The sequence below is a fragment of the Pollicipes pollicipes genome, unplaced genomic scaffold (assembly GCF_011947565.3).
Source record: "Pollicipes pollicipes isolate AB1234 unplaced genomic scaffold, Ppol_2.1 Scaffold_6686;HRSCAF=7923_pilon_pilon_pilon, whole genome shotgun sequence".
In the NCBI taxonomy this organism is placed as follows: domain Eukaryota; kingdom Metazoa; phylum Arthropoda; class Thecostraca; order Pollicipedomorpha; family Pollicipedidae; genus Pollicipes; species Pollicipes pollicipes.
Genome location: NW_023596921.1, coordinates 32254480 through 32277678, shown reverse-complemented (window position 1 = coordinate 32277678; position 23199 = coordinate 32254480). Strand labels below are relative to the sequence as shown.

Below are 23199 nucleotides of genomic sequence, written 5' to 3'. Positions count from 1 at the left end.
AGATAAAATAAGCCAACGCATGCCCTGTAACACGAGAGCGGGTGGCACGTTTAATGTGGAGGTGGGGGTTCAATCTAACCCGCTGATATCTCAAAAACTAAGAGAGTTATACACACCAAAATTCACGGTAAAGACTGGCTTTGATATAATTGATTTTCATCACGTTTGAGATTCCTAGTACTTGACCGTTGGGTTTCAAAAGGTCATACAAAGGTCATACTCATACAAAGGTCATGAGTTAAAACTCCATATTGGTGTCCAAGTGTCCTCCGACCTTCTCGCGCAAGCGCCGCTAATCTAGATACCTTTTCTAAGCCAAAGTTCACTGATGCTTGTATCAGGTCAGTAACCTTATTTGACCTGCAGATGATAAACGTGATCAAAACCTTTGATACTTTTTGATAACTGAATTTAAAATAAGCGTGAAGAACTATGCTAGACGTTGTAATCCTGAAAGCACAAGGTGCATCCGGGTCAGCTTAGGTCAGTGACCTAACCTGACCTTTCTTAAGTCTTAGTAAGATGTCTGTTGACATCACTGTGATCAAAGAATTCAAATGAGCGTCGATTAACGTACAAGCATTTAATCCCATAAAGCAATGTGTCCAGCAATTAAGCGGCTTGGTTTTGATCTTGACTTGGTCTTCATATTGACCTCCGACCAGTGGAAGTAGTTGTAACCCTAAATTTAATTGTCTCATTGTCTAGGAAATTATCTCAAAACTTAGAGCTTCATTTCCAATTCCGTTATCGCATCAGATCGAAGGATTTACGAGAAATCCTATCGCTGAGGTCTGGGCCATGCTCTGACATTTAATACGAAAACGACCTTACCAGGTGTATTTTATTTTAATAACCACCTAAAAATGCTTATGAAAAGCCTCCCTGTTAAGCGGTTAAGTTGACCCTCACCTGACCGCGTCTTAAAAAGTCTTCTCAGCACAAGTTGTCCGTGACGAGCATATAGAATCGCGCGCCTGCACGCGAAATGCCATGGAAACAGCGCAATAAAGAGTTAACAACTCGTGACCTTTTGTAGCAGATTTCTGGCTGCTCGCGTGATAGCTATACTAGTGAAGACCTCGCTCATGCCACTCTTTTTCTCGAATGCGCTAAAGAAAGATGTTGCCTAACACAGTTTCTATTTTCTTGTCGCCTACATGCACCAACCAACACTCAGACCACAGTGTCCATCGACACAGCCAAGAGTGGTCCTACTTCTTCGAGCCCAGCGAGAGAGTTAGAGCATACATGGTCACCAATGGTATGGCATATGTACTGTGCGTGTCGGAAATGATTCATGGCCACAGGGTGCAGAAATTATGCGTTAGTTACCAATGAAGAGTAGTACTTCGCCATCGTACCATGGCCGGTCGACTGAACCAATCAGGAATAGGGCATCGCCTTGCAATTCCAGAACCTTCTGATGCGACTGGCAGGTGGCAAGGCGCTTTAAAGAAAGTATCGAATCGCGTTACGGAAGCCAGGCATCATAGTTCCGACGGAAGAGATGGAAAGAATGCGCGTCAGTGTTCGTGCCTGGGCTTGAACGGAGGTGGGCCTAGTAGCTGCGCATAACCCACCTAGGTGCTGTTCGGCATGACGCAAAAGCGTGCCACCCGACCGAGGGTGAGTTTGAAGGTGAACAGCAGATTCGGTTGCACCTGTACAGGGGGTAGGGAGGTGACCTTTGACGTAAGCTTTAGGAAGGATCTTCAAATTTGGCTGAAGATGCAGTCACAAATGCCTAAAACTCAACCACCAAAAACCTTCAAAACCATGCATCCAATGTACCAAATCAATTTACAAAAAACACCGGAGAAGCATCGGGCCAACCGATGCTCTCTGAAGACTCATGCACTACGACTCAGCACATATTCGATCGATAACCAATTTTCCGTTTACGGACCAACCGCAATGTTCGAAAAACCAGACCACAGCACTGGCCATTGTTTATTGTTTTGTGTGACCTCAGTCGCCGGGCTCGGTCGATGCCGAGGTCCGAGCGGTGCCGGCCGGCGTCGATCCGGCTCACAGTGCGCCTTTCACTCCATTCATCGCGGTTCGCCGAAGACAAGCATCGATCGCTGCGCCCCGCGGCGCGCAGCGGCTGTGCACGGTCCCCGAGGGCCACCGACGACCGGTCGCCAGCAGTTGACTGGTGAGCACCGCCGAGTCACCACTCTACCGGGGGCCACCGACGACCGGTCACCAGCAGTTGACTGGTGAGCACCGCAAAGTCACCACTGTTCCGGGGCCACCGACGACCGGTCAGCAGCAGTCAACTGGTGAGCACCGTAAAGTCACCACTGTCCCGGGGCCACCGACGACCGGTCAGCAGCAGTCGACTGGTGAGCACCGCAAAGTCACCACTGTTCCGGGGCCACCGACGACCGGTCAGCAGCAGTCGACTGGTGAGCACCGCAAAGTCACCACTGTTCCGGGGCCACCGACGACCGGTCAGCAGCAGTCGACTGGTGAGCACCGTAAAGTCACCACTGTCCCGGGGCCACCGACGACCGGTCAGCAGCAGTTGACTGGTGAGCACCGCAGATTCACCGCTGTCCCGGGGGCCACCGACGACCGGTCACCAGCAGTCGACTGGCGAGCACCGCGAGGTCACCACTGTTCCAGGGGCCACCGACCACCGGTCACCAGCAGTTGACTGGTGAGCACCGCGGATTCACCGCTGTCCCAAGGGCCACCGACGACCGGTCACCAGCAGTCGACTGGCGAGCACCGCGGGGTCACCACTGTCCCGGGGGCCACCGACGACCGGTCACCAGCAGTTGACTGGTGAGCACCGCGGATTCACCGCTGTCCCAAGGGCCACCGACGACCGGTCACCAGCAGTCGACTGGCGAGCACCGCGGGGTCACCACTGTCCCAAGGGCCACCGACGACCGGTCACCAGCAGTTGACTAGTGAGCACCGCGGGGTCACCACTGCCCCGGGGGCCACCGACGACCGCAGCCAGCAGTGGTCGGCCTCCCCTCTCCGACCAGTGCTTTGCCACAACACTGCAAGACGCAGCGGCCGGACGCCTACTCCAGACGCTTGGAGTGAGATCAGGGCCTGCCGCCAGGGGACAGGTGGCCCCTGAGGGCATGCACCTGAGCGGATGACCAGCCACCGCGGGATGTCGGACTTGCCATCGGGAGATCGTCAGCTGATGCTGGCGGTGATGTTGAATATGCGGCGTGCAAGTCTGCGTCATTAAACGTGAGTATACCCGTCAACGCGAACAGTAAAGCGTTGGCATTCACGCGCTCATGCGTTCAAGCGTTCACATGTTAACACGCATGTGTTGCTATGCAACACATGGAGGTGCGGCGATTAACAAACCACCTGTGCGCTAAAACCACTTGTGTTCAAATTGAGTCTGCTATTTGCTAAAACGTGGCTTCTGGTGCACACGAATGTGTTGCATCACAACTATTTCTTGGCTTCCAATTGGGTCATCAATTGCCCCGTAGGCACTAGTCAGCTAGTTGAACCCCAGCGCCGGGAGCCGAGCACGACGTGTTCAAGGTCCAGCTTCCACTACGTGCAGGGTCATGTCAGCTCGCGTTTCCGTTTGCAGGAGGCGTGTGACGGCCACTGGTGATCACCGCCAAGCGGCCGGTCCAGCTGCGGCTGGCTCGTCCCGGCAGCACGCCGCCATGTCAGCCCAGCGCCGCAGAGGTGAGGAAGACCCACGCACGCTGTTGGAAGTGTGACATTGCTATGATGTTTATAACGCCACAGGCGTAACACTTTAGGACATCCACGTGAGCATGGTTGCTCCATCCTTAGTGCAGTCTAGATGCTTCCGAGGAAATTGCGGAGCCGTGCTGTGCGTATATATATATATATATATATATATATATATATATATATATATATATATATATATATAAACGAAAACAATGGGCTGACTGTAAAAGCTGATACAGAACTCTTCTGCAAAAGAAATACATGAATGACATTGACACTAAATCAAAGCACTCGGCTAAGTGAGCCAGCCGAAAGAGGAAGCCTGTCGAGAACATTGGAAACTTGCAGGAAAACTTCCGGACTTGGAAAGGGAAAATTTCTGACAAATTCTTAGCTTTCGGAAATGTTAAGTTAATGTGCTCCTAGACACATCATTGTTTGATCACGTTATCGCACATTGCACAGTATTTATTGAGAGCCAACTGACGGTCGCTATTTCTGGAAATCGTGCTCAGGAACGTCAGATATGAAAGGCTGGTCCACTATATCTTTCTTGGCCTTGATCACAGCATGACTAATTACATGGCGCAATTTAAATGGCGTTATTATTGCATCATGAATGCCAGTATGACCTTCAAATACTCTCCCAAATTAGTCCTTCACATCTTTGCAGCCTTTAAGCTCCGGAACCAGAGGGCTTTAAATCTTAAAAAAGGAATGCCGTGAGCAGCTTTAAAAGACCTTCAGGTGGTTAGTTTAGTTCTAAACTCCATATAAATGAGGACCACACCCTTTAACGGTTTTCCGCCGTGATAAAGGTGAGGACATTTTACAACGCATTTCAAGTAGACGGATTCATCGAACGTAAGCGGGCATGAGTACACACACGCCACTCACGTACCGTACTCAGGGTTTTCGACAAACGCCTGTTTCGCTCCGCTGAATGAGCCAGCTGAACCGCTGAACGTACTGGTACCAGAATCAGCCGCGACGAAAGCAACCATCCATTGACGGCAGTTGTACGATGCGCTATACCCCGCAGTAACCGTGGCCGCTGGCGCTGACGCAGCGGCCGCTCCCGACCCGGCCAGCGGAGCCGAGCCGAGCGTGCTGGGCGCGCAGACCGGCCGCGTGGCAGGCGAGGGCGGCGCGTGGCCACGCATGGCTGCGTGAGGCGGTCACGCTCTCGCGACAGGCGATTAGCGCCGGCCATGCGGTGGAACGCGCCCCGATTCACGCCGCTGGACGGGTCCTGCTGAGATGGACCGGGCGTCGCGGCGTGCTCGCCAAGGGCGCCGCGCTGAGGTCAGGGCTGCCCCGCCCGAGCACTGGCGAGCTTGGTGTGTAGGCTACCGGCCCACCCGGATCATGCCGGGAACGTAGCGTTTGGGAAGTAAAAGTGCCCAGACATCATTGCGATTCCCGGGTGCTTTATGCGGCGTAACAAGGCAACATTCACCGAGCTGGCCTGTTTCTTGCAGCAGGGTTTGTAAATTTTGCCAGTGCAGGGAAAGGCGCCTATATCTACTGACGGTGAACACCATGTGACGGACATGTTTGCGGCTGGTATCGAGGGTACTACCCCAACCGTCCGCATACGGGCCTGCTGCCCGCCAGTCTGGCCGCGTGAGCTCTGCAGGCTCCTGACACTGCAGCTCGCCGTCACGCCACTGGCGTCCTCGGGCAACAGGGCGGCTTGGCTCTCTATCGGGGCCTGTCACGCGACACTCGCTACTTCGCCGGAGTAGCGTGTCCTTGCCACCTTCCCTTGAACGGAGTCAATGGGGCAGATCAGATGGCGGTTGGCCTCCCCGCTAGGGAGGCCCGCCCCCGCAACTCGCCCGACCTCGGCCACTTCCAATCGGTCTCAGCTCATGGGGAGCAGCGGCTTGTGAACGTCACGGCTGTGCCGACCTCTGCACGGCCGGTAGGACGCGCCCAGTCGCAGGGCTCGTGGTGCTAGTGCAGCCGGCGAGACGATGGCAGCGCAAGAGACGGACGCGAACTTGTGCAGTGGCAGCCGACAGCCGTAGGTGGCGCGCCGGTGGCCGTGACCCAGAGCAAAGCACGCTCATAACGGAGAGCGCGAGAAAGAACGAACAGTTAAGAACCGCGTAATCGAACGGAGGACGGGGGTGGGCCGCGGGGCCCACTGACCGGTCAGCCAGAGGCTTCTGGGCGGCAGACGAAAGCTCACGTGCAAATCGAAGAAAAAGACGCAGTGGCTCACGAAAAGAGCAGCAATGAAGGACACTCCGGAAAAGCCCATCCGACTGTTGCAGCAGTTCTGGGAAAAGATAGCTCACTGTAAGTTTAAACTGAGTCATGTTGGAAGTGTACGCCTGCTGTCCGCAATCTAGCAAAGATTGTCGCCTGGTGCGAACATTGACATGCTTACGACGATGCGCGTTTTGACGCACTTTGCTTCTGCCGTGCTTTGGAGTCAGTCTATGTATCAAAATATTTGCCAATCATGGCTGACGCACTCAGACGCTCTCAAAGCTACGCGCTTATTCGCTATTGTTCTGATGATCCCCTGGATGGGGCTCCAGCGGCGCATCCAATCGGTAAGGCTCTCCCGCAAATACCGTTGTTACCGGGGCCAATTTACCACGTGTCGTTAGATTTGTGGTATTTCTTTCAGGCATGGAAATTACTTTGATCTGTTTATAAGCCCTGTTTATGAACCCCTCTGTTAACCTGGGGTCTTCTTTGCCTGGGCACACGAATTGGGTTTGCAAACACAACAAACAATAAAGAACATGCCTTATAATACTGTTAGATGTGTCCCATGACTCAAAGCCCACTTGTACACCCGGCACACCTAGCGTAGGCTCAAAATGTTGCATCATGCAATGTGGCAGCAGCCGTACTTGTTCGTGCGTGATTTTCGTACTGTTTGTAACATCAAGTACGAAATTCTGACAAAACTTTGTATACCATAATTAACAATGAATATGATGTAATACATTAAGTCGTGACTTGGTAGTTCTCTAGGTGCATCGCAGATCTGGATCTTTTTCTGAGACATAAAGGGCCCAGGAGTTCTGAGTCATCTACTGCGTACTGAAAGCCTTCCCAGCTACAAAATTTATTAACAAACCCGCAGGTCTTGCATAGCGTGCGCTGCCGTTAAAGCAGAGACCAGGGAAACATATTTTGCACATAACATAATTAATACACAGTAAATCCTACTGATACACTTCATTTGAACAGACAAATATCATGCACCTGAGGATGTTTGTCCACGTCTGTATGGGCTGGCTCCCTCTACACCCTGTCGGTAAGGTCGCGCAGGCTTCAGCTGATGTGTTGACTTTCACAATTGCATATACATCTGCGCGGCTCATACCGCAGCAAGTACACTATTGTCTTGTAACAGGAATGGTGGTAAAAAAGTGTTGAAAATTTAGATTTTTGATTCAATTTTAAGCTTGCGCACCTTGGATAATTTCGCAAAATTTGCTAGTGGACTTGCATACAAACATAAAGCCAGCACCATCTAAAACGGTGTTACGCTTAAATTACGAGATTGTTTTAATTACCGTGCACCCGACCTTGGGCCTGTTTGAAACAACAAACGGTCGGCAGCAGGACCCAGGAGACCTAGCTCCACGAGCAGTCTGCGTCACTGCGCGTCAAGGTCACCGCCCCCCCCCCTCCCCCATTATGTACAGCGCGACGCTCATTGATCGTGGGTCTACGCTTGTGGTCCGTCGAGTCGCTCTTTGTGGCAAGTAATTATTCAGCCGGGTCTGGGGCGGCCTGGTCAGCAAAGAACCCATACCGCAGGAGAATAGTCTGTGATTGCGATCCCACCCGAGGTGAGCAATGTAACTTCCACGGTGACAGCTGGCAAAGTAATGTTCAGCATTGTCCTGTGGGGAATAGCCATGGAAAGGGCCGTAACTGTCAGCCTCCGGGAGCGCACCAGTCGCAGCTGAGTCCTGACCTATGCAGCCATTCCATTGAAAAAGGACCATACGGCCGTGGCGACCACCGCAAAAATGCAACCGCGTTATTTCGGGATCGATCAGAGGCAGCCATGAAAGGCGGCTGGATCAATAATCCATTGCACTCGGAGCACGTGACAAGGCCAGCGCCAGCCGTCCCGGGTCCTCAGTCAGCTGTTTGCCGGGCTATTTTGGTGATCACCACCGGTCTGCCGGCGTCGGCGGCGCCGGTGACGGTAGGACCCCGTCGGTGCTCAGGGGACCACACCCTCCGTGTCCCGTTGGTCCGTGAGAGACGCGAATACTGCAGCACCACGCAGCCGCCTGTTGGGTGCTCGAAGCGGAGCAAATCATGACAACTCCCAGCGGCAGTGGGTCTGTGCCCTGCGCCGATGGTGCCGGAGCTTCGGTACACCGCCAGTGGTGTTTGGAGCTGGCGTCGGCATGCGACTGCAATCAAGGTAGGCGAAATGAAACGGAATAATGCATCGTGAGGGGCGATGTCATAGGAGCCAAGTTCGAATCCAGCGAGCGGAACTCGCATATCGCTAACCATTTAGGCCACAACCGGCCGCGGATATGTCACGGTAGCAGGCTGATCAGCTCCACCTGTCAATGCTGAACCCGCTGACGTCTGGCAACGCTGGGCGCCGGGCCTGGACCGTGCAGGACGGCGACGGCCGCCGCCCGTGTGACCTGCCTCCGCAGCCGTGCCCGTCAGGCGTCGTCAGACTGCCGTCCCAGTCCTGTCGTCAGACTGCCGTCCCAGTCCTGTCGTCAGACTTGCCGTCCCAGTCCTGTCGTCAGACTGCCGTCCCAGTCCTGTCGTCAGACTGCCGTCCCAGTCCTGTCGTCAGACTGCCGTCCCAGTCCTGTCGTCAGACTGCTGTCCCAGTCTCGTCATTGGACTGCCGTCCCAGTCCTGTCGTCAGACTGCCGCTCCAGTCCTGTCGTCCGACTGCCGTCCCAGTCTCGTCATCAGCCGTCACCGGTCAGCTGACATCCTGCGGAGTCCCGCCCGTCCGGCAGCCCCGGGCAGCGCCCCGCCGCTCTGTAGGAGAACGACATCAGGCCGAGCCAAGCGGGAGGGACCGGGCAGAGGCAGGCGGGACTCGGCAGGGGCGGGAGGGACCGGGCAGGGGCGGGAGGGACTCAGCAGAGGCGGGCGGGACCGGGAAGGGGAGGGGGGCCCGCTCTCCAGCAGTACTCGGCTGCTGGGTCGCCTGACAATGGTTGCAGCCCTGTCCGTGCCGGGAAAGGTCGGAGCTCGCCGCTCGGGGGTCGCCCCAGCAGGCGGCGAGCAACGCTCTCGGTGGCGCTCTCGCTACATGCCTTTTTGCACATTCCATGTGTGTTGGTTTGGGAGCAGTGGTGAACGGCTCCTGATTCATTGTCAGCAGTGCATCTATTGGCTACTGCATCGATTTTCGACCCGCGTCGTTAATCCAAACACCAAATGATTGTCTGCATCGTCATCCTTAACGACTTATCCAACAATGGTGTCTGGACTCCCATAGAACGTGCCTTTGCCGGTAATAGCTTTCCCACGACAAGGTTCCATTACCCAGGCGGTGCCTTTGCCATGTACAGTGGTTTCCTGTTCCAACTTAGCCATGCCCGCTCGCTGGCCTTTACTTATATGATTTTCTAAAGATTTAGTGCTGAATTATACCAGAGAAATGTACCACTTTGCCATATTTTGCAAACTTTTTCAAGACTTTACTGGACGTTTCTTCAAACACTTACCCACACCCGCACTCAACCCACAATTTATAAAAAAATACGTTACTAGCCAGGCCCGTTACCTATTTTTCAAAATAAATATGATCCGAACCCTTTGAATGTATGGATTTCTGGGATCAGCGCTCACGCTAAGCTGTGCTTGTTGTGTGAGCCCTGACCACCACCATCCGATCGCGCAATTCCAGGCAACGGCAGAATTTAGTGGCGGAAGCTTAACATGCCACAATGCTCGGCACGGTCCGTCCTGCCCTCTGACGCCAACTGACCTTTAGCGCGACCGCTGCCACCGGCCGCAGGCCATATCTGTCAAGGGCAAATAGCGAGCGCCCTAAAGCGACTCGAACCCACCCTGCCACGGGTGGGTGGATCGGAAGGCAGGCACTCTAACCAACTGAGCCACCGGGACGGAGTTATTTATTCCTAGGGTGGGTCAGAACTAGGACTATTGAATCCTTCATCAAAAGGACACAATAGCTATGTGGAAGTGTGGACAAACGAGGATATCTTGATATCCATGTGCTATTGGAACGGCCTCGGCCAGCGCTCCGGTTACACTCCGGCTTCCGTCCTGCTGTGACGGCGGATCGCTCGCCCAAACGCCGACAACACTGGCTCAATGGATTATTTTATAGGCTGGGTGTCAAGTTAACAGTGGCAACAAGCATGCAGCTATGTGTTTGCTACCAACAAGAAATATCGCCTCCGCGTGAAACTCATTATTACAGGGGACTCCGTCCTCGTCATAGTTATGCAGAATAACTTGGCGGGAGGTTGTGAGAAAGAGAAATAGGTGGGGGAGTAGAAATAGAGAAACATCGCCAAACCCACTGGCAACATGCGCCAAAAACGAGATGCCCAAAATTAGTCCACTTTTTGTCCAAGTTGGGAGCCTGCAGCCCCTAACTGGATACAAAACTACGGCCCCTATCTTACCTATCTCATGTTGCGTTACTCCATCCAAAGATTCATGAATACCGCACTGTGATCCGATAAACTGAAGAGCAATTGCATGTGCAAGTGGAGCAAGGCGTCTCTATATTACTCAACACATTGTTATGTTTCGTAAATCCTACCTCAAGATGCACGATAATTACGCATTGACAGGGACAGAGCACACGAATGAACTGTGTACAGATAGAGCTCAATTTGTGTATTCATTTCACCTTTCTTATGATTGCGCGCGCCAAGCAGGGTTGATTACAAGAGCCCTGAACCCACCACCAAATAATTAAACTCCGGATCAACGGTAGTGTTTCCCGGTGAAAGTTTCAGTGCATCGAGACTGGCTATGGTCTGTCCCTCTGACGTCACCTGACCTTTAAGTGGTCGTACCACCTGCCACAGGCCATTCCAGACAGGTGCAAATAACAAGCGACTAAAGCGTCTCGAACCCATTCTGCAACGAATGGCTGGATCGGAATGGGAAGGCAGGAGCTCTAACTAACCGAGCTATCGGGACGGACGAGTGACACCAGTTGATCAATAACTAGATTCTCCAGAGAAAGCGGCACGCTTAATAATAACTCGGCAAGGAAGCACACACGGAAAGCAATACCGAACACAGCTTAAACCCACCATTTTCACAGGGTATCGATATGCATAGCTGAACCCGACCCATACCAACTGCTGTCCTATGGTCTCCACATTCAGAGACCCATGGTATCCACCCTCAGAGAGAGTGAGGGAGAGCAAGGCATGCTCTGATCACTGATTGGGGGAGCGTCAGAGGTACCCGACAACCACCAGGCCTGTGTGGTGGATTGCTGTTACTGTGATGACAGCATCAACAAATTTGGTACATGTGCAATGCATGAAGATATGCTCCACACATGGTGCCATTTTCATTTGAGGGATATATCAATACGCCGCAAAAACGGCGCTGGCTGTTTTTCCTAAAGTGAAAACATACTTCGGCGAATGCATATGCAGTTTAAAATCTAAATAGTATAGTAACTCGCACTCAGGCATACGTGTTTTTTTTTTGTTCTCGAGCGCCGTCAACCCATGTCTTCGGCACACAGATGAGGAGATCTTCCGAAGGATGTTGATGCGAGAGGTGGAGTGTGAGAACACCGCTCCCAGCCGAACCAACGGTCAGTCGGCTCCTGACACAGGCAGCCGGGCTTACGTTTCCACACACCTTTTTCACGAGACAGTGTCATCTCTTATTCGGAGCCGGACACCAGTCGTCGACGTGCACCACGCAACCTCTTCGTCGCCAGCAAGGGTGCGTCTGTTTTCGTCCAAGTAGTTCCGGCACGCCTTTGATTTGGTGTTCGCTGCTCAGCACTGCACGTTTTCACACTGCACAAACGCACCTACACTAAGCTGTATCGCCTGTTTGTTTTCAGTGATTTGAATTTCCTTTAAAGAAGCGTATGATTTGTAGAGGATAGCACTTTATGGTTACAAGAGTATCTGTGTGCGAGTATGCAATGCTTACTACCTGGGCGACAGCATACTGGGATCCGAGAGTGAAGTGGCTACGCTGCGTGTTTGAGAAACCAGAGGTACTAGGCTCTTCTCCCCGCGGCGCCCTTCCTTTCTGCCAGAGTAAGAAGCTGGCGATTTCATAAAGCTTCATCAACTGGGTGCATTGTGGTGTCCCCCTCGCGACAATACTATTATGATGGTGCACCACATGGGAGACATCTTATAACGTACAGGATGTACGGTTCTCTTTGGCTAGGTTACCGAAATGTACATATGCAACTTGTTTTTGCTCAAGTCTGGCGGTAAACCGTGTGGGTTTCTTGCACGTGTGGAAATGAGTGTACTTGCGGCAGTGCGACAGGCATCTTTCACTCCAAATCAGATGAACTCATGCGATTTACGGCAAAACTTAAGAAAAACGGTGAAAAATAGCAGTAAAAACAAAAATGGTAAGTAAACATTTTGGATGGACGAAGGACGTCTGTCACGTATCGGTATCTCCAAAGTATGCAATTTCTCAGAAAAGATGGCTGGCTTATTCCGTGCTCGTTTCCTTCCTTTTTCCAACCCATGTATTTCGTGTTGCGGCGAAAATAAAGACGAAGTGGCGTTGATCACTTAGTCTTCGTTGTTATCATTGTCGTCGTCGTTACATTTGGACACAAGTGTGTAAAGCGCTTTGCATGCGATATAATTCGTGCAAATCATGTGTGTAGATTGAGTTCACCCCGGAAAATCTTGAGATTTACAGGTGCGATTTTGCTGTTCTATGGTTTGAATCAATGTCAGCATGTGAGTTGGCTTTAGGCAGACAAATTTCAGCGTTGTGCTAGTGACGTGCTCAGAAGGGAAAAGGTGGTGTAGACGCGTAATTTAGAGCAGTGTGTTAAGTTTATCTGGTGGTGTGAATCTTGATCATCATTTGAGCGGACCTTGATGCGAAAAGTCTGATGACTCACTCTCGTCAAAAATTGGCCGGGTAGTCGAGTGACGGTAGCCAGCAGAATAAGTCACAGAACATTATGCCTGTTACAAAATTAAAAGGGTCAATCTTATGTCAAACACTTCATATGCTTTACCAGTAAGTTTGTAACATTTGTGTTATAACTTAATCTAGAAGGCATTTATACAAGTCCATCAATTGCACCATCCGCTAGTAACGCATCTCTCAAATAAATTGTTAAGTCATGCATCTGATTCCATCACAACCGAATTGATCATAGATAACATGATACCCTGATCTGAGCAAGATGGGCCTTAAGCTTTTGGTTGTTGATTTTTGTCCTTATAAACTGTTCTACCGTTTCTAGGGATTACGTTATAGGGATTAAAAGGATGAAAGACTATGTGCGGCTACGCTAGCGCGCTACTACGGACTAAGGACAGTCAAGAATTACGCTAGGCGCTATATTTCTGAAAAAAAGTGTTTACCTGGGCCATTTGAGTTCAGTGACCTACTCTGACATTTAAAAAAGCCGTAGAATATTTTGTGGCGAGCCCTGTCATCAGTAGATTCGAAATAACCACAAAAACCTTTAAACCAAGCTCTCGAGTAAAAAGTAGGTCCAGTTGGTTTATTACCTAGGAAACCACTTCAGGTATGTATGGATTCGTCTAACACTCCGTTATTGCATCACTTGGAATGATTCCCTAGAAGTGCATTTCTCTGACAGCCATAGCCTGACTTTGGCTTGCTATTGGGCCAGCGACCTTTTAAGGTACCTTTAATTGCTTCCATAAACCATTCCACTCCAAGGATCGTTTCCATTAAACAATCCTCCACTCAATCATCTATAGCTGTGCAAAGTTTGACGCGGTGTAGCCACGCCGTTTAAATGTCATTCTGGAGAAACCTTCCGGGTTTAATTTGACCCCCGCCCCAGCGCGTGTTAACATATCGGGCTCTCGACAAGAGCGAATGCCCCGCCCCCCCTCCCCCCCCCATTTAAATAAGAAACACTCAAGACCCAAAGTAAATGTCCCCTGAGCGATGGCATGTGCCCGATCAGCTTATCAGAAGGGGTCCGACAAGAGTGCACGGCCCTCCATTCAAATTTGAGGTACCCAAAACCCGCTGCAGAGGGCCCCCGAAAGATGGAGTGTAACCGACCAAATTATCAGATGGCCTCCAATAGGAGTGAATAACTCTTAATTCAAATATCAGCACCCAATATATAGGGCCCCTAAGCAATCCATTGTGGCCAAGGAAGCGAACAGATGGGCCACCGACAAGTACTTAGGGCCCTCCATTCAAATAGGAATTACCCAAGACACAATGTGGACGGCACCCGAGTAATCGAGTGCGCCCGATTAGGTTAAGAAATAGGGCTCTTAACAAGAGCGTAGAGCCTTTCGTTCAAATATGGAATACCCACGACACAACTTAGAGGGTTCTTGAATGATCAAGTGCACCAGAGCAGGTTAACTTATAGGGCTCCGTCAAAGCGTAAGGTCCTGCATTGAAACAGGAAGTGCCCAAGACCAGATATAGAGGGCTCCGAACGATAGAATGTGCCTGAGCAGGTCATCAGATAAGCCCTCGACAAGTCGACAAGAGCGTAGCCCCCCCCCCCCCCCCACCATTCAAATAAAAAGTACCCAATATCCAGCCTGGAGGGCCCCCGAAAGATCGAGTGTACCCGAGCAGGCTATCAGATAGCCTCCGGGAAGAGCGTGAAGCACTACATTAAAGTACCCAGTAAACAGGGCCTTCAAACAGTCCATCGTGCTCAAGCACGTTGCTCGATGGGCCCCGGACAAGAGCGTAGAGCCCTAAGCAAGTGATCGAGAATTGCAAGCCCCTAAGGCCAATGGAGAAGGCCCGTGGGCATATCGTAAGCGTATCGGTAGATTAACCGAGACCAGCATAAACGGCTCCTGAGCAACCGAGAATACCCCGGAATGTTAAAATGTGGGGCACCGGCTATAGCCCGCAAAGCCTTTCTGGCGGATGGACAGAAACCGTGTAAGGCCCCTGATTGGCAAGAGCTTCCCAGCACGCTAGCAGGAAGGGCTCAGCAACAGTGGAGGGCCCTAGGAGCAACGCAAAGAAATGAAGGGCAACGTGGAAGGCTCCTTAACGACTGGAATGACTTTAATTTGTGGTATAGCGTTAATGTCGTATTTACGTGTCATCCAGACACTTAAAGAATTAAAAACGCCGTCTTTTTCGTGCACCATTCGGAAGGATGATTGTTAGAAGCCTCCTTGCATAAGCACTTGGGGTCTTCACATAATTATTTCATGGTGTTATCATCCACAGTCGTTGCTGATCTCCCTGGCAACAGGATGGGGAGGGGCGCCGACTAAGTTAAATCGGGGCGAACAATGGATGATAATCATTTTCCTCACGCTCGTGCCGCTTATGACGTGATTATGTACAACCCTTCTCTAGGTGGCTTTAACCCACAGATGCGATTTAACTCAGGCGTCACTTAAAACCGCTTTCACACTCGCGTGCAGCAGAGCATGTCCGTAGTATGTCATTCACTCACAAATCATGCACGGTGCAAAAAACTCTTGCACCATGCGGCATTGTATGCAGAAAATTATGAGTGCACCAACTAGAATCATTCTGGTTTTCGCACACAGGTAAATGTTCCAAGCTAAGCAGGTACGCGTTGTCACCACTCATTTTTGGCACTCGTTTTGCAGTAAGCGTGCTTGATGCATACATAAATGGCTAATTAAAACCTTAAATATTGAAATGCGTGGTAAAAACTGAATGTCTACGGCATTGTGACATTTTTGTCATGATGCAAATTAAATTGAATCTCTCGATGCGATAAGGCTGAAAATGTTGTTCATAACACATGTTAAACCTACGAACACGGCGGAAAAAGTGAAATCCCGGTTGTGCATATGATCGCAGTCGCCGACCTTCTCCATATTCTAAGAATATGTGCTCATTCATTTGCCGTCACCAACGGGCCGGACCGCTCGCGCTTATCCGCGCTTCGGGTGGGGCAACCACTCAGGTCCCACCCCCTTCGCAGGGGCGCTCCTTTGCACTGACCGAGCGGCTGAAAACGACAGACTCCGGCAGCCAACACATTGCACTTCGAACGACTAAAAAGACTTAACCGAAAACGAATCGGTTAATAGTGTCAGACCCCCGCGCGGGGTTCGCAGAATCGGCGGTTGCCTGCGCCGGTCGTGGATCGCGTGCAGTGCTAAGCCCCATAGCTTATCACAAACTAGAAATGCTAGAAACACGTTTTTGTTTTCAAAACACACGCAAATAATGCCCCAGTGGCCATCAAACATTGGGCGACAGCACAAATTGCTGAAATTATATCCTCAGAAACCTTTGGGGGGCAGGGGGGGGGGCATCGCGTCGGCTTCCGATATGAGGTCACGCGCTCGGGTGAGGCGTCAAATTGACTTGCCAAAGGTTTTTCCAGCCTAATTTCTTGGCGGCGCCATGCAGCCGCGCCAAACTTTGCGTGACTGTAGATGATTAAATAGAGAATATTTCGATGTTAAAAAATGAACCTTGCAAGGTCGCAGACGTATGGCAGGTCAAAGCCAGGCCACGGCTGTCAGCGAAGGGCATTTTTAGGGAATCGTTCAATATGATGCAACAACGAAGTGTTAGTCAAAGCCATACATACCTGAGATAGTTTCTTAGGTAACAAGCCACATAAACTTTGAATTGCAACCAGTTCTATTTATCTAGGGTCAGGTGTAAAGGTCAGAACGATGCCAAAACTAAACCGTTTTTCAGTAGTGAACTTGGTTTTATGGGATAGTTTCTGGTAGTTTCTGGTGCCCATTCTGAAGTCATTTATGCCAGGAACCGTAACATACATGTTCCACGAAATACTTAAATGTCAGAATAGATCACTGACCTAAGATGGCTCCGGCCAGAATTTTGGTCTTAGGAACATACCGCCTAGCGTAATCCCTGACGCTCATTCCGAGGGCGAAATAGGAGCAATTTCGTAGATGTTTGGCCACGTTGACCTTACAAAGGTAAAAAATGTCACTGATCTCATTGACCTTTCGCTAAGAACAGGTCGCAAAAAGTCAGTACAATGGCCTCACACAACTGCCGCGAAGCGGCGGTTGCATAAGGCTGTCAAGGGACACTTGAGACACCACTCTGGAATTTAACTTTGTATGGCCTTATTCAACCCCAAGGTCATAATCTAGGAATCTCGAATATTGATACAAGTGAGTTGACGTACGGGTCAACCTACTCTGTAAGTTTAGTGTCTCTAGCTATCTTTTTTTAGATCTTAGGGGGTCAACTCGATACCCCACCTAAGCGAAAGGTATTCAGCCGGCCGCCCGGGTGCGCGTTCATAAGCCGTTGAGAAAGAACTAGCAGGCTGATACGAAGCTGTTAGAAAATTGCAATCCAGTTGTCCTCTTTGTGGAAGCTGTTGCGTGACAGCTGTTTGAATTACCCACATAAGGACCTGTTTTAACGGGTAATGACTGATGTAACTGGACTGACATGAGCTAATTACACTGGGTTGCTTTGGCCACCTAAGCACTCTTCTGGCTATTGGGGGCTCCACTGAAACAGACGTCAAAATCACCTGGCCACGACTGAGTTCACGGTTAGATATATTGTAGGGAATAGGGTTGAGGTTGGGGTGAGGTTGGGGCCGCCATATTTCCTTGGCTCCGTAAGGCGCAAAAACCGGGGGTTTGGTGTAGGTGTACGCAGGGGTGTTTTTCTGCGTGCAGCATGACGAAAAATGTTCGTGCTGAATAAGTAGAGTCCATCTTCTGCCTACTCAGTAGGACCCATTTGGCCCTGCTAGGGATCCATGGGCCCCAGCTGGTCACCGTGGACGTTCGGGCCGCTTTAGAGACTTAAGCCTATTTAGGGCTCGTCTGCTATTTGAAAGTCCCTTCGACACACACAATAATCTCGTAACTATCCAGGTCCTCCTGGGCCGTTTTAGTGTGGTGGTTAAGATGCGTGCTGGGGAAGCCGGAGGTACAGGGCTCGATTCTCCTCTGCATCCACCATTTCTGCAAAGGTAAGAAGCAGGTGACGCCATTAAGCATAAGGTCTCAGAAGCTCCGTGCGAGTTAAAGCCTTTTGTATCCTCTCTCAGCTCAAAGCCGTTTACGTCGGCATGGCCCTCTGTAAACGCGTGGTCCTTTTGGCTGTAAAGGGCCTATGTTCCCTCTCAAAGGTTACCTGGTTGCTGCGGAGCACCTAGGGGTGCCGGTAGTGTAGTGGTTAACGCGTCTGCGTTAACGCGTCTGCGTTAACCACTGCACGTCTGGGAAACCAGAGGTACGGGTTTCGATTCCTCGCGGTGCCCACCCTCCCGGCCAGGGTGAGAGGCAGGCGACGCCATATGGCCTCAGCAGCTGAGTGCGTCGTAAAGCCTCAATGACATGACATGACACATACGGAGCACCTAAGCTGCTTTCAAAAGCGGTTCAATATCATACGTGACCCTAGCGGTTCCCGTCTGCTGAGTGTGCCAAAATGCTGGGGTCCTGGATCGGCCGGTAAAATCCGAGCGCGGTCAGAGAGAGCTCTTGCTATGGGCTCTCCAGAAAAATAAAGGGATGACATCGACAATCAAATTATCTTTGAATAGGTTGTGCTTAATTCTGTCGTTTCAAACGGAGCTGCTGCTAATCACGTACTAAACAAAACCTTAATACATTCTGCGCGGAAAGCGTATTCAAGTGGGGCTCAAAGGGGCAGTGCGTGCCAATGTTCCGTTACAAATTTATGTGCGGCTGTATTTGCCTGAAAATGAAAAAATATGCAGGCTGGGGGTTCAGATAGTAAAACAAAATGCGCGGGTGGTTCAGATAGGGGCAGAAGTATGAGTATCACAAAACTAACAATTTCGCGCCTTCGGTGTGTCCAAATAAACTAACTGTTGAGCTTCTGTATGAAAAGGGTAATAGAAACGGCTGGGATCGGCGATAGCTGGTTTGTGTCGTGTTGGTGGAAGCACAAATCATTTCATGTTTTCAAACGGCGGCAAGTCATTAAGCCTGAGCCGGGAATTTTTGTACTTTCGATTCGTTAAAGCGTGCAACAGTTTTGTAAAGTTGGGCTGCAGCATAGATTATTGTTTTGCTTTTTTTTTGTTTGTTGCTTTCTGTTTTGCTCAGCGTGATAGGAATACGAAGACCCCGTATTTGTTTTTTCAACTAGCTCCGTGATCCCCTCTTTCCGTGACCCCGATGCATCCTCCTTCCAGCCCGCCCCCACTACCTGTTGCCTACCATTAATGCACAGTCGCATCCACCTCAATCTGAGTCCATCCTGGGACCCAGCACACTGTTACTTCTTTTCCAGGCAGCCTAGAAATCCAGTCTGAACCTGTATGCCCCATTTGCTGTGGCGCATCAAAAGGCGCCCTCAGGTAATGCATGCCGTGCCAGGCTGGGAGCATGGCTAAGGTATGGTGGAGAGTATGCCAATGGCTGGGATGGGCTCGAAGCGCACACGTGGTTTCTTCAAGGGGACATGGCTTCGAGGAGGCTCGTATGTCTGACGTCATTCCCCAGTGTCACCTACCACCGGTTGGAATTTTGTCATTTCCTCAGCTGCCCTGGCCGTCGAAGTCTTTCGCCGTTTTTTTGTGGTCGAGGACAGCAAATCTAGCCTGAGATCAAGCTTAAACGTGAGGCTATGGCAAGTTCCGAAGGTGGAAGAAGACAGCCCTCGTTTTTGAACTACCCCATTGTGTAGGGCCGTTGTGTAGGGCCGGCGTGCCTGCATTCCTCGCAGCAACAGTTATCCTGGCATTGGTTGAATGACATGGTATAAATGAACGTTTCGGTTGCGTGCATGGTATTGTAAACTGTGGTGACAGAAGACGCGGCCGGTGATACGCCAATCTCTGATTACGCCGCTGGGCATGGACGTCATTGTCATTTCTTGTCATATGGTGCCACATTACGCTGCTGGCTACAGTTTGTCTGCAGAGACTGGGTCGGAAACAGAAAATATACGCTCACTACCCTTGTTCCAATCATTGCTTGCTACATTCGTTTAACCAGTGGCCAATGGCGAAACAAAAAATAACCATTTCAGCTTGAAAATCGTAATAGTGTATTCCTTGTCATCTTTCTCTGCGCGCCGGCAGCGGTTAACTTCAAGACAAGTTGATAAACAGGATAAACATAAAGACAAACTAATAAGACAACCGGCCACCAGGACCAGCTCTGAGGGCTGGCGCTGTACCGTTTCAGCCGCCGAGACGACACTGGCTCTGTTCCGCCAGAGCCTGGCCGGCGAGGAGAGCTTCAGCAGGACCGTCCCCCACGTCTTCGTCATTCTCGGAGCGTCGGTGAGACATGGCCGCCTCGTGCTGCTCTCTGGTGCAGATCGAGATCACAGCCTGGTCTGAGGCGTCCTTCAAAGATATCGAGCCGAGGTCGTCACATCACATACCTTTCATTCATTAGTTTGCATTTTTCTTTGTCCGAATCGAGTGTTTTTGACGCTGCCTCTGACATTGAGTGGTTCCACTACGTATGACTGAGACGGTCAGGCGGTATGCACTTTCGACGGACGGTGTCTTTGGAATAAAGAAGGGCTAACGAGCCAATCAATTTCAGGGAGATCTGGCCAAGAAGAAGATTATCCGACCATCTGGTGGTTATTCCGTGACAACCTGCTGCCGGAGAAGACCCAGCATAGTTGGCTACGCCAGGTCAAGCTATCTGTTAGGGAGGTCAGAGCCAACTGTGATCAGTACATGAAGGTGAGCTGGCTGATCATAATGCAGATTTCTCGTCATGCAACACTGCGTAAGAAAAAACAAACCTTCAAACTTTGAGTTCTATCCGCCCACCGCAAAAGGTGGGATAATCGTCCGGAGAAGCATTCGTTGCGCCAGTTTCTTGTACAGCATTTAATTTTTGTCTATTTTGATTATTTGAAGTGAATATTCAGGCACTGTTCCGCTCATATGCAGCCCGATATTTTCCTCGCGCGGCAGCCAGCATTGCCACAGCATTGGTTCACCCCGTGGCCGCCAGGTGCGGCCGGAGGACCGGGAGCGGTACGAGCAGTTCTGGCGGGTGAACCGGTACGTGGCCGGCGCTTACGACGCGCCAGCGTCGTTCGCGACGCTCGACCGGGCCATCGGCGAGCTGGAAAGTGGCGGCTCAGCCAACCGGTCTTCACCTGCGCCTTCCGCCGTCGTGTTCGCGCCCGTCACCACACCAACTTCAAGGCCCAGTGCATGGCCAAACGGTGAGGCGCAGCCCCCACTGTGGCGGGTAGGCATGGATACGACCGGACCGCTCCGCACCAATGTGGAGGATTTTAAGACGGCAAAGGACTCGGAGTTTCTTCAGCGCAAAAAGGGGTTCAGTGGCGGCTGGGGCAGGTTCGTAGCTACATTTGGTAGGACATGCATCTTTTACCGAACATTGATTGAAAACGCCTAAATGTAAAGGCGTTCAGTAGGCAGCCATGTAACCCATTTTGCATGAGTCTGTTGACTTTCAATGCAACGTATAATGCGTTTGTAAATGTACATGTAGCACTCCAAATCACGTCTATTTCAGTTTAAACGTATTGGATTTGTCTGTATCTTTACCGTTCCAGATCGATTGGTCTGATCAATGTTTTAGTGCCGTCCAACGCCGCTACGTCATTTGGAATATCGAAAATTGCCCTGTACAGTCAGCTCAATCTATGGATTGGTTCGCGGACTTGGTTTTGCAGCCATTTAGTGAGGGATCTTCCCTGTGCTCTATTCCCTGGCTCCTCACGCTGGCGGCTTCCGCCGCCTTCGTCAGGGGCTGGAGCCGGATCATCGTGGAGAAGCCGTTCGGCCGGGACGCGACAGCTCAGCCGAGCTGTCCCGACACCTGGCGGCGCTCTTCAGCGAGGAGCAGATCTACAGGATCGATCACTACCTGGGCAAGGAGATGGTCCAGAATCTGATGACGCTGCGGTGAGTGAGCTGAACGCAGGTCAATTCAGCTCAGAAGGCCAGTAGTACATTCAACGCGGCTCGTAGGAGGGAGATGGAGGACCTCGTGTTCATGCAGTGCCGTGGCACTAACTCACAGTCGTAGTTGTTTGAAAATAAAGGTACACTTCTGTACGTTATTCGTACATCTGACGCCGGTTTTCATCTGACCAATGGACACTGACTGCATTTAAAAGATTTCTTACGTTCTTTCTTCTTCGGCAAGGTGCATTTCCATGCCGGGAACGCTACCATTGCTGTCAAGAAAACACTGAGAAATAGACGGAAATGTGTGATCAGCCTTGTCACGCACCATAATATTAGTTTCACACCTTCGTTTGACAGTCATGTCATTGCACATTGAAGGCCGGATATCATGGTCATTTTACCTCACAAGATCTCAGATCGGCACAAGTACCCATTGTACTGATTTGCTTATGTGTTTGTTAGTTAATGTAGCGGATGGCGACCGTTTGCATGTTCTCGAGGCGTATATTCCGATATTCGGGCAGGTTTGGCAACGTCATATTCAGTCCGACCTGGAACAGGGACTACATCTCCAGCGTGCACATCACATTCAAGGAGCCATTCGGCACAAAGGGCCGAGGTGGATACTTCGACGAGTTCGGAATCATCAGGTGCGACGGTTGTGTAGAGCAGCACACGCACAGCGTGTGGAACACGCGGGTTTTTGTTCGATGACGCTCAACAGCTCAACGTTTGCCCCATTTGGTGGCCAACTCATCAGGGACGGCGGGGCGGTGTTTGTGTGTGTGTAATAGGTAAGGATAGGAGGAGATGCGTATTCGGATCGCAGCCTTGACTGGTCTCCTTACCTGGAGCTTAAAGGAAAACTAACAACTCTAATGACCTTACCCGGCACTTCGCTCACCCCCGTCAGCCATTTGGAGGGTCATATTAAAACGACATGAACTTTGAGTCATTCGCCATGGAGCACGATTCTGGAGGTAGGCACGTGCTTGTTATGCACCTATCTGATATCCTGTTTGAGAAGCGCATTGTGCATCATCATTTATTGGGGTTGAATGCAAAAATTCATGGTGCTGAGAAATGAAAAACATGTCCTGTTAAATTTTTATGTGAGTGTCATACTGGTTCTGTCATCTCTTGGTGAAACACCGAGTTTTAAGCAGCGATCTTGTGCACCAAGTATTCACGATATTCGACGTGCAGAATTATTCATCCGAACGGCATTTACTTAACAGCAATGGTGGGTACAACGCATTGTATGCACCTCATGCACCTCATGCACCTCATGAAACGCAAGGTCCATGTATCGATTCGTGAGTTGATTCCAAAATATGCCTCCCAGCGCTTGGGGTGATTCATCTGCGTTTTCTGTCACCTCCCCAGGGATGTCATGCAGAACCACCTGCTGCAAATCATGTGCCTGGTAGCCATGGAAAAGCCCTGCTCGGCCTCAGCAGACG

The 23199-nt window shown here is 50.8% G+C and overlaps 1 pseudogene; it reads left to right on the top strand.

Annotated features, from left to right (window-relative positions):
- The first annotated feature begins 5896 nt into the window (after nt 1-5896).
- On the top strand, nt 5897-23198 carry LOC119108191 (glucose-6-phosphate 1-dehydrogenase-like; annotated as a pseudogene).
- The last annotated feature ends 1 nt before the right edge of the window (nt 23199 follows it).